Genomic DNA, 12,983 nt, shown 5'->3' on the forward strand with positions numbered 1-12,983 from the left:
TATTTTTACTATTTGAACCCCTTCTAAAAGGATTTTGATTTCAACGCTTCTTCGGCGATATATAAACCGGTGTCGTTTCCAACAGGAGGAAAATTTTAAGGAAAATTCATAGAGCCGATTTCGAGACTTTCTTGGCTAGATAAAGAAGTTGGGTATCACACATGCCGTAAGGATATTATATCTTACGTGTAAAGTTGGGATATTACGTACCCTCTTAAAGAGTTTTGACATTTACTCTTCTTTGACATTTTATATCGAGGTGATAGAGGCGATTTGCGAAGTAATTTCCGTTTCATATAAGCTAATTTTAGTTTCGTTAACGTTTATGTTTAATTTTAAACGTTGGCGGGCTTTGAAGTGCTGTCTAGCGTCTTAGTTTGGGTCACGTCATTCCACCTGGATATATATGCGTACCAGCTGTTGCTGAAATGGACGTGTGTTATGAAGCGGTATTATGTAAAGACGTCCCTTTCAAGTGAAGCAGTATAACCACCCAGCGGAGCAAGCATATTTGGTCGTAGTTCGCCGAACAGGAAAAGGCGATGCTGGTGAATTTAAAAAAGTGTATTGACAAGGACTATCGTCCACCAGGAAACAGGCTCGTCCAAGAAACGCGGAAATCTTGCGACAGTACACATTTTAACTGATAATATAATTTGTCTCATCATTTCGCACTGTTCGTCTCTCTGTGTGTCGATCTTGATCGAGCAACGACGCTCGACCACGACCTTGTCGGCAACACAGTCATTTACACTGCCGGCGACTGCGACCAAGTCAGCGACACAGTCGACAACTCTACGACTCATTCGGGGACCCAGTCGGCGACTCTGCGACCAAGTCAGCGACACAATCATCGACTCTGGGACCCAGTCGGTGACTCTGCGACCAAGCCTTTAGACCCAGTCGGCGACTCTGCGACCATGCTGGCGAACCTCTCGGTGACTCTGCGACAGTCATCGACACAGTCGGCGACTCTGAGACCCAGTCGGCGACTCTGCGACACAGTCAGCAACACAGTCGACGATTCTGCGACTCATTCGGAGACCCCATCGACGACTCGGTGACCACAGGACACCCAGTCGACGACTCTGCGACTCACAGACAACCCACTAGGTGACTCTGCGACTCACTCAGCAACCCATTCGGCGACTCTGCGACACAGTCAACGACTGTGCAACCCAGTCTGCGACCCTGCGACACAGTCAGCAACACAGTCGACGATTCTGCGACTCACTCGAAGACACAATCGGCGACTCGGCGACTCAGCAACCCTGTCAGCCACACAACCAGAGACTGAGCGACCCAGTCAGCGACTCAGTTGACGACGCAGTCACCGACCACAGGAGAATCCAGTCGGTGTCTCAGCGACCCAGCTACTCAGTCGGCGACAAGATGAAATAAATAAGACGGTATCCCAATGGGGTCGAAGTCTGTCGCACTCTTGACCACCAGTACTCAGAGTGATTCAACGGGGTATCACTCCAAATACAAAGACCTATCCAAAAGAACCAGAGATAGCTAGACTAGATGCGGAGTAGCCGAGCCAGTATCCGCTACAACAATTTGACCCAATTAAAAACCTACTTAGAGGATTTTTATTTCAACGCCTCTTCGGCGGATTCCATATAGGTATGTATTCCAACAGTAGGCAAAGTTTGACGAAATTTCGATGAGCTGATTTTGAGACATTTGCGGCTATAAAAAGGGGATCAGGTAAAACACATGCTGTAAGAAGATTTTAAATTACGTATACAGTTGGGAAATTACGTACCTTTAAAGAGTTTTGACATGGACCCTTCATTTGATATTTTATTTCTGAGATAGAGCCCACCAAGGAAGGAAGTCCTGACGAATTTCGTGGAGACGAAACAACCTGAGGGGAACCGGGTATGAAAAACACGCAAATGTTAATAAACCGTATCTATAGTTTGTTCTCGTTAGACGCTTACTTAGAGGATTTTGATTTCAACGCCTCTTCCAGTTTCGAAACAAAACTCGTTTCTAACAGCAGAAACATTTTAAAGAAATTTCGTCCAGCCGATTTCGAGAAACTCTCGACTAAATAAAGGAAGTCGAGCGGAAGACATGCCGTAAGATTATATAGATGTGGGCCATTACGTCCACTCTTTATACAGTCTTTCTTAACATGAACCCTCCATAGATATTTTATTATCTAGGAGATAGAAGTCCACCTACGAAGGAAGTCCTGACGAATTTCATGGAGACGAAACAGCAAAATAAGGGGCGCCTTAAGGGGCACCATCTGTGAAAAACACGCAAAACGTGGATGGAATTGAGCTATAACTTTATTTAATTGGACAATGACTTAGAGGACTTTGATTTCATCGCCTCTTGGAAACTATCTAGTTTAGGATCAATTCCAAAAGTAGGAAAAGTTTGGGTACAACACATGCCGTTGGAAGATTATATCTGATGCATACAATTGGGACATTACGTCCCTTATTTACATAGTTTCGACATGGATCCTTATTTGATATTTATCTCTGTGCGATGGAGTCTACCTACGAAGGAAGTCCTAATGAATTTCGTGAAGAGGAATCAGCGAAATAATGGTCACCCTGCGGGTGTAAGTATGAGAAACACGCAGAATGTGTATCAATTGTATCAATATGTTTACTAACTGAACTCCGACTTAGAGACCTTTAATTCGACTTAGAGCCCTTTTTTCAACGCCTCATCGGGAATGTCTAGCTTGGTATCTGTCAAACCTGTAGGAAAAGTCTGAAGAATATTTGTTGAACCGATTTCACGAAATTGTCCGCTAGATAAAGGGGTTGGATACAACGCATACCGTAAGAAGAATTTTCATAGATTTTTTTACATGGACCGTTCTTCGATACTTTATCTCTAGGGGTCAGCGTCGACCCACGACGAATTTTTTCGAGAGGAATCAGCGAATTATATCTAATATATCAATAATTTGTAGTAATCTGACAACTACTTACAGGATTTTGATTTCAACGCCTCTTGGACAGTATCTAGCTCAGGATCTGTTGCAACAGTAGGAAGACATAAAACTAATTCGTCGAGCTGCTTTCGAGAAATTCACGGTTAGATAAATGTGGCCTGGTACAGCACATGCCGTGAGAATATTATATCTTATGTATACAGTTGGGCCCTTACGTCCCCTCTTTAAGCATCTTTGACATGGGCCCTTCTTTGACATTATATATATATATATATATATATATATATATATATATATATATATATATATATATATATATATATATATATATATATATATATATATATATCCACGAAGTATGTCCCAACGAATTTCTTCGAGAGCAATTACCCAGAAATAAGAGGCGCTTTTTCGGTACCAGATATGAAAAATCCACTTTTAGCATAGATTATCTCAATACCTTGTACTAATTGTAACCCTACTTAGAGGATTTTGATATCGGCGTCTCTTGGATAGTATCTTGGTAGGGGCCCGTTTTAACAGTAGAAAACTTCTGAGAATTTTCGAGCCGATTTCGATAAATCCGGAGCTCAATACACGGTCGTTATAACGATGACCACTAGGAGATTGCCTCTTTTGTCCTTATCTGGATCCTACGGTTCTTGCTTAAATGACCTCGTGATCGATCTTTCTTTTGAAAGATTGTACATATGGATATGTTTGACTCCTACATGATGTATTGACAGCATTAATCGAGAACAAAGGGATCAATAGAAAAGTCGTTATGGATATTCGCAGTATTGAAGCGTTACAGCCCTTTAGCAGATTTTAGTAAAACTTTGCGAAGCAGGTGTTGGTTTAAATCGTATATACACATGGACCATTGAATACCCCTATAAAGAGTTTTACATTGGCCCTTCTAGAGTTTGTTATGTCTGGGAATATGCTGAAACCACGAAATAAATCTTGACGAGGTGAAAGGAAACAGTGAAATGGGGGGGGGGATTTCTGGGTATCGGATATAAAAAACACATTCAATGGTTATCGATTGTATCAATTTTTTTGTACCTGCAGATACTGTACTTCGACAAGTTTGATTTCAGAGCCTCTTGGAGAATTTTTATCTCTGGATCCGTTCCATTACTGGATAGATGAATTGAAAATGGGTGGGTCCGATTTCTAGAGGTTTTGGAACTGAATATATATTATGTATAACAAAGCTATTGCTGCCAGGGCGGCGGTGATCGCGGCGCAGATAGCTACCTTCAAGGCCGCCGCTAGGCGCCTTAGCTGGGCAGGCCCTAAGGTCCATCAACCGAAGCGTTGAAGGAAAGAGCATGGGGCGATGTCGAGCAACATTTACAACTTTAACCGGCTCCGGCTCGCCCAACCCGAAAACACTTCTCCGGTGTCTGCCTGCGCGACGAGCTGACTCGTCTGCCATGGTGAGGTGAACAAAGGCCGGCATTGTCAACTTCGGCAACTCGCAAAATTGTGTGACCCATTGGATGGTTTTGGCTCGTGAGTATAGTCGAGTGCCGCCGCCTTGACCACGGCGTAGGTTAATACTCTCTGTTCAGAAAATGTACGAAGGGCCGATGGCGATGCTAATTGCGCTCGAAAACGCCTCGACGACTGGTGCGCTGATGTAGACGGCGATGATTCCTCTCAGTGGCCACTTGAAATAGGTCGGATTACGGCATGTAGTCCATACCGGCGGTCATCTTCAGACGCTCTCAGACATACAGACCACGCCCTCCTAAGTGAAATGGCCAACCTCGCCAAGTACGTGAGAAGTTCATCGAGACCGCCAGTATATCAAAACTCTCTAACGCAGAATCTTTCATTCCTACTGACGTATGGCGTAGTGGTTTAGTTAAGATTATATAAAGAGGGGACGTAATGGCCCACATGTATATAATCTTACGGCATGTGATCTGCTCGACTTTCTTTATTTAGTCGCGAGTTTCTCGAAATCGGCTCGACGAATTTTCTTTAAACTTTTTCTGCTGTTAGAAAGGGGCCTTATTTCGAAACAGTATAAGAGGCGTTGAAATCAAAATTCTCTAAGTACGGTTTCCATGAGTACAAACTATTGATACAGTTTATTAACATTTGCATGTTTTTCATACCCGGTAACCCCTAAGGCGCCCCTTATTTTACTGTTTCATCTCACGAAATTCGTCAGGACTTCCTTCGTAGGTGGACTCTATCTCCTAGAGATAAAATATCCATGGAGGGTTCATGTCAAGACTGTATAAAGAGGGGACTAATGGCCCACATGTATATAATCTTACGGCATGTGATCTGCTCGTATTCCTTTATTTAGTCTCGAGTTTCTCGAAATCGGATCGCCACATCTTCTTAGCTGCACTGTTTCTCCTTATACCATTTCCTCAAGGTATCGGTAGTATTTCACGCCTTGAAAATATACAACTCAATTACCTATTCAGGGAACTATTTTGCCTGCACTACCTCAGGCCATTCAAATTATGCTTTAAAAGCCTCGTTTCGCCTATAACCTTCTACCATATCTACCATTATAATAATAACACTAGACGTCTCCATACAATGGAATCGTCCCTTCTGAATTACTCTGTTGCACAATTTACCAGTCCCCCATCACGAATACTGCACATACACTGACATAATCGTTGCATATAGTTAGGTTTTAATAGGGACTACTGATCTCCATGGACACGTATGGTACTCTAACCTGAACTCATCATAAAATTAAACCATCCATCCTGGAATATCATCAACACTGCAGTCTGTGATGTTTTGCCCTAGCAAATGGCTGATTAATCGGGCTGAGGACACCTCCCAAAATCAACCAAGTGATCACTCAAATCTATGAAATCCTTAAAATGGAGAGCTATATGCAAATGGCTCATACGCCAAAGTTATTACATTATCAGCGAGGGGTCTGTGTAAAATCTGTGTAAAGAGGAGATGTATTGGCTCAAATGTAAACGTAATATAAAGTCTTACGTCATGTGTTGTGCTCGACTAACTTTATCTAGTCGAGAATTTCTCGAAATTGGCTCGATGTGTTTTCTTCCACTTTTTCTTTCGGTTATTTACATAATATCCAAGAGGCGTTATAATAAAAATCCTATTAGTAGAGGTTTAGTTAGCGCAAAAGTTTGATACAATCTATGAACATTTTAGTGTTTTTCATACCCGGTACCCATCGTTGTTTCCTATCGACGATATTCGTCAAGACTTCCTTCGTGATATAACATATCAAGGAAGGTCCATTGTCAGAACTCTCTAAAGAGGAGACGTAGAGGCCCAACTATATTCGTAAGGTATAATATTCTGATCGCATGTGTTGTGCTCGACCTCTTTCATATATCCGCGAATTCGTTGATATCGTCTAGACTAATTTTCTTCTAAGGTTTCCTACTGTTGGAATTGATTACTCGTTACCGACTGTCAAACAGGGGTTGAAATCAAAATTCTCCGAGTAAGGGTTCAAGCATCGCAAAGTGTAAAGGCGGGGATGTTTTCCCTGGTGGGTGTCCCGCCAAATTTGGTTTTCGTTATCTAGGGGTTGACCGCCCTCGATGTTATTGCCCGGTTCGAGTAAATATAAATATAAGTGGTCAAACTTATAGGTGAAGTAGATAGAGATCTGATCAGATATATAGAACAAACCAACACGAGCCCCCGTACATGTAAACAAACAATTTAATTAATTATATAAAAACACTGTGAAAATTCATTACATCAGGAATATACTCTGCTTTTAGAAATTACACTTTCACCGAATTACAAAGAAAACGCAAATAGATTTAAATAAAATAGCCGATCTGTTTACTGATAGATTTAGTTCATCATAGGATCGAGTGAACAATCGAAGTCAACGTCTTGTACGATTACATAACCTGCTCGTCCTCAGTTTGTTCTGCTTCCACTGTAGCTGTTCAGAACCTTGGATCTCAGGATGTTACTTTCCACCATCCGTCTCAGGATACTCTCAGAATACGTTTCAGAAATTAATACGTCGCAGGATTACTTGACAGGATTGTACGTCCCACTGCACTTCTCTCTATACTTCTCAGTATATGTCTCAGGGTAACGTCTCATCATACGTCCCAGGATAATACGTCTCAGGAGCTATTTTCTCCCTTTTAAATAAATATAAATAGAGACAACCTAAATTTCATGTTATTTATGATACAGGGGATTTTGTATTATTCTCCCTCGGTATCAGATTTTACTATCAGTGATAGACAGATGCTAAGGCTATCAATCGACTCCACATGTTCTATAATGACCCTAATTAGTCAAATGGCTAATTCTTACTCCTTGACCCTACACATTAACGTATCATACGAGCCTGGGGTTCTGAGCCAGCCTCAATTTACCCAGCGAATAAATGGGATACATTACATCAATAACTAAATCATTTCAGTCAATACACACTTACTCTTAATCATACGTGAAATCTTCTCAATTCGGCAAATTCACACGGATTCTCGTAATCATATTAACTAATGTAATGCATTAAATCCTTAGAACCTAATTCTTATGCAAACAAGACGACAAATTCAAACAATTCGTCAAACTTATCTAAAGAAGATTAATGTACGACTTCCTATGCATAAACTCAACACAATTATACTTCATAAAGCAAATTATTATACGAAGGTAGAAAAAAGATTCATGCAAATACAAGTAAATAAATTCAGCAAAGCATTATATATGGCATCAACAAATTACATGGAATTGTCACACTACCTTTGCTTTCAACGTTCCTCCCTCTAATCGGCAAATTAGTTTGTCGGTTCCTTTCGACAACAGTCCTCTTTTTGACAACAGTTCTTTTACAAGGGAATTTCTTGCAAATTCCTCCCTGAGTCCTACTCTTGGGTTTCCTCTTGCAGGAAAAGCATAGACTGATTAAAATTTCTGATGTGGCAATTTTAAAACCTAGAAAATTTTGCGTGGGATACACGCCCGTTATTTAACGTAACCAATCAGAATCAAATATCTCTGCCGCCTTTTTTTCGGAGGCGCCAAAGTCGGGGTCAGCTTGACCTGGTAGGTTGAGTAACGGAGTTTCTGCGATTTCTCAATTGTGACAACTTTACCATGAAAATGAAGTTTACCGTGTCCCTAATAGTCCGTCTGGCTGCTGTATAAACAAATGCTTAATTAGAAACAAAATTCTCCCTCTAAAGGACATTACCGTACACGGTAATATGACGATATGATACGGGCCTGTCTCCATAAATATAATTAATGGTTCTCTGGTCTCAACTAATGTATTCTTGTTAGATCGCCAGAAAATTTTCCCCTTCACACAAAGTTTGGCTGCAATCTGTTCATAGATTATAACTGTTTTAAATACTGCTGTTGTTCGTAATGACCCTATTACGTTTTCCGCTTGCATTAGACAAACACCGTCAAAAATGCTTTTGGGAGTCATATATATATATATATATATATATATATATATATATATATATATATATATATATATATATATATATATATATATATATATGTGTGTGTGTGTGTGTGTGTGTGTGTGTGCGTGTGTGTGTGTGTGTGTGTGTGTGTGTGTGTGTGTGTGTGTTTAGAAGATATTGTACAATAATAAATGCCAATATCGTTTTAGAGGTGAACTGTAGGAACCAGATATGGACTGAAGAGGTAATCTGCTAATGGACTTTGTTACAACTATCATATATTCATCTCCGGATTCCAAGAAATCGGGTCGACGAATTTTCTTTAAACTTTTCATACGGTTGGAAGAGATCCCTAACTAGATATTATCAGAGAGGCGTTGAAATCGATATATTCTAGTTAGGGGTTCAATAATAGCGATCTATCTCAATCGATCCAAATTGTGCGTCTTTTTCATACCCGATGCCCATAGGTTGCCCCTTTCTTCGCTGGTTCCTCTCGATGAGGTTCATCAGGACTTCTTTCGTGGATCGACACTACCACCTAGAGATAAAATGTCAGCGAAAAATCCATGTCAAAACTCTTTAAAGAGGAGACGTATTGGCCCACCTATATAAGTAAGATATTATATTCTTTCCGCATATGCTTTACCCCCCCCCCCCATTATGTGGCTCCAATTTCTGGAAATCGGTTAAACAAATTCTTTCAATGACTTTGGCTTATGTTGGAACAGATTCCTGAATAGAAACTGTCCATCAGAAGTTGCAATCGAAATCGTTTAGGTACGGGTTTAATTCGCATTAATATTAGATTTGACTCACACTGAGCGTGTTTCATACACCTACCCGTATGCTTGTTTACCCAGTTCTAAGGACTTCAACACAAGATTCGATGTCAACTGAGGGCTTCCTAAACCCATAGATACTTGAAATAGTTCTTCTCTAAGCACATTATGACCACATAAGATAAATCTCCAATTTCACACTTGTATGTTTTTTTGTGGCTTCACGTTTATTTGAGCCATTAGCAAACTTTTCGAACACAAATACTAATATTTCGCGCCATGTACAACAAGACGCGACCCCAACATCTAACACAACTAATTAATCCTATTTCAAATTACTAATTATGTATACCCACCAATATCCTTACCCCGTCCTCAACATAGTCCATGATTTGTCTCTAGTTAGTTATATATATATATATATATATATATATATATATATATATATATATATATATATATATATATATATATATATATATATATATATATATATATATATATAGCTGGCACCAAAGAACACTCTAATTTCTCTAACTTGGTTAGAATAACACCAGTGCGTACCCTGAAGGGCTTTTAATCTTCAATAAGTAAGTTATAACCTATTACTTATGGAACTGTGAATAAAGAATGAATAATCAACTGGATGTGAATAAGGAATCAGTAACCAAATGTATGTATAAATATTTGAATCGGGAATAAGTAACTGGTTACTTATTCCTTATTCAATCGATAACTGGTTACTTATTCATTATTCAATCGGGAATAAGGAATAAGTAACCAACTTGACGTCATTTCATAACAGAGAAGATACACCATCGCTTGTTGGTGTGAGTTATATCTGCTGTTTTTCTTGATGCAAATATTTCTTTCAAATTTTATCTCTATGTGCACTTCTATTTCACAATATACGGATTTGTTAAGTCATAGAAATTAACTTCCTCTCTACAATGAGAAACTATACAAAATTCCATCTCCAAGTTGTCCCACGCCTCAACATGAAAAGTATATAACAGCTGGAAACGTTTGTCTCTAACATTTACTTAGAATATTGTTTCTTGGCAAATCAAACAATTAAGTACGTATTGCTAAACCATCAAGCTTATGTGTGAGTGGGAGTGGTGGAAGCTAATATTTGTTGGACCATAAATTATGTGTTTAAGTTCCTATTGCATTTTTAAATAAAATATTCCACAAAATAACAGTTCAGAAACACTATGTAAAATTTGAAATCTTCAGATTCAGTAGATATGGTCTATTTTATTTATAGACACAACTGTATCCTTTTTTGCGGTTAGTTTTAATACTCTACTTGTATGACCAGGTGTTTTTCTTAACGTTTAAGCGGACAAGTAAGATTTGGTTGAACAAGCTATGTCCTACGGTTTACTTGTCAAAACCAAGTAAAAGTATAAACCAATTTTAGATACGTTAACAAAACAATATTATCTGAGCAAAAATAGTTGAACGAAGAAGTTACTGAAATATAAGACTCGATGGCGATTCTTCTCAGTACTCAACATCATCCATTCAATATTTCCAGCTTTAATCAACCTTCTAAATCAATTTAACCATATCTCTATTTCTGATATCCTAACGCCAAACAATCACAGTACATAATAGTTTTAAAATTGAGTTTAAAGGTGAACATTGATATAAAACTGTTATCCGTAAGTAGTTAAGTGGGATACCCTAGGGACAATGGGAATTAGCATTAAAAACACCCCTGGGACACTCTAGGGACAATGGAAATTTAACATGGAGAAAAATCGTGGGACAATCTGGGGACAAGGGGAATTAGCATTACATGGGAATAGAGTTTGGGACTGTCTAGGGACAAGGGGAATTGAACATGGTGGGACTATCTAGGGACAATGATGGTAGAGGGTCAAACACAACAGAGACAGAAACATACATACACTAGTACAAGCGTGGGATTTATATATAAAGCGTTACCAAGACCTGAAATCTTGCTGGGGTGTTCAAAAATTTGCATAATTGTAATGATGCTATAAATAGCTATAATCAAGGAAATGCTCAACGACAAAATGGATGTGACTAAAAGTAACGCTAAAATGACGAAATTGTCCCAGAATTTAAAGGAAAATAAACATATCCCCGAAAATTAAGTTACAATGGTTTAGACTAAAATGGATAAAATTAGTAACTACTTACAATATCAACTTCTGTGACGATCGTGAATAAATACCTATGTATCTATAATCAGCTGAAATTCCTATGAAATCCCACTATCTATTTATAGCTCCAACTTGTGGGTTTTTCCTTTGGAAAATCCCACTATCTTTTTATAGCCTCAGCTTGAGTGACGTTCCTGTTTATGAATTCTAGTATATATGTATAGCTACAAAATGTGGAAATCCCCAAGTCGATATTTATAGTCTCAAAATTTCCAGCGTCAGTGACGTCACTGTACTGAACACTAGGGGATAAACGGCAACAGTGTTGCAAGTGGCTGACCTGAATACGCGCTACTGTAGGTAGGTAGGTAGAGTGTATCTGATAGGGATAAAGTGAGTTTTATAGGGACAAACAGAGACCAATACACACACACACACACACACACAACATACGCGCGCAGACTCACACACACACACACACACACACACAGAGGGAAAAGGAAAAAACAAACCCCAAATATACTATCAACACAGAAGGGAGATAATACAAACCCCAAATAAACTATCCACACAAACGTACGCGAACGCATACAAACCCCAAATACACTATCAACACAGAAGGGAGATAATACAATCCCCAAATAAACTATCCACACAAACGTACGCGAACGCATACAAACCCCAAATACACTATCAACACAGAAGGGAGATAATACAAACCCCAAATAAACTATCCACACAAACGTACGCGAACGCATACAAACCCCAAATATACTATCCACACAACGTCGCTAACGCATACAAACCGCAAATATACTATCCACACTCGGGAGGAAGAAGAAGAAAAACAACCAAATATGCGATCTACACAACGTACGCGAACACACACACACACACACACACACACACGCACACCACAGAGGGAAGAAGAAGAAAACCATTATACACTATCCACACGCAGTGAAGAAATAACCCTTTATATATATTATCAACAGAGAGTGAAGAAAATAACCCATTATATTCCATCAACACAGAGTGAAGAAGAAAAAGTTTTTTGAAAGCACCTAAGCCCTCACCTGCAATGACCAACTCTGCCAAACATCTACACCCCACCCACCCCCACTCCCAACACTACAAAACCCATTTAACCCTTTATTTTATGGCATCAGTGTGTGATTTAGGAAACATCAAGACACAAAATGATGGACGAATAGACTGACTATTGTTTACGGACTTGCATGCCTAAAGAGCGTGCGTGAAGGAAAACATCCTTCCATTTCAATTCTAACTAAAACATGATCCAGAGGGATAGAGAGAGGTGAAAGAGCACAATTTCATAAAGTGTGAGTAAAAACAAAACACGCCATCCTTATTATACAATGTCAAGACCAAGAGACACTTACGTTTTCTTTCTGGTCTATTCTCTTTTAGAAGGTAGTATGAAATTTCACATCAGGGCCAACGCATCGGCTCACATTGTCAATTTTTCCATTTCCATGTTTTTACTGACACAAGTTCTTCATCATCTTCAATTTCTTCTTCTTCTGAATCCCTCTTCTCTGTTTCGTCTTGTTTTTGTTTCTTCTTTTTTCTCGTAGGGCACTCTGAATTCCAGTGTCCTTTCTCCTGACAACGATATTAGGTATCTTGACTTTTGTCTCTCTTTCTTAGACGAAGCAGGTATTCTGGAGACAAATACCCATTTACCTTTGCA

The sequence above is a fragment of the Sinohyriopsis cumingii genome, chromosome 2, assembly GCF_028554795.1.
Source record: "Sinohyriopsis cumingii isolate HCF-2022 chromosome 2, ASM2855479v2, whole genome shotgun sequence".
Taxonomy (NCBI): Eukaryota; Metazoa; Mollusca; class Bivalvia; order Unionida; family Unionidae; genus Sinohyriopsis; species Sinohyriopsis cumingii.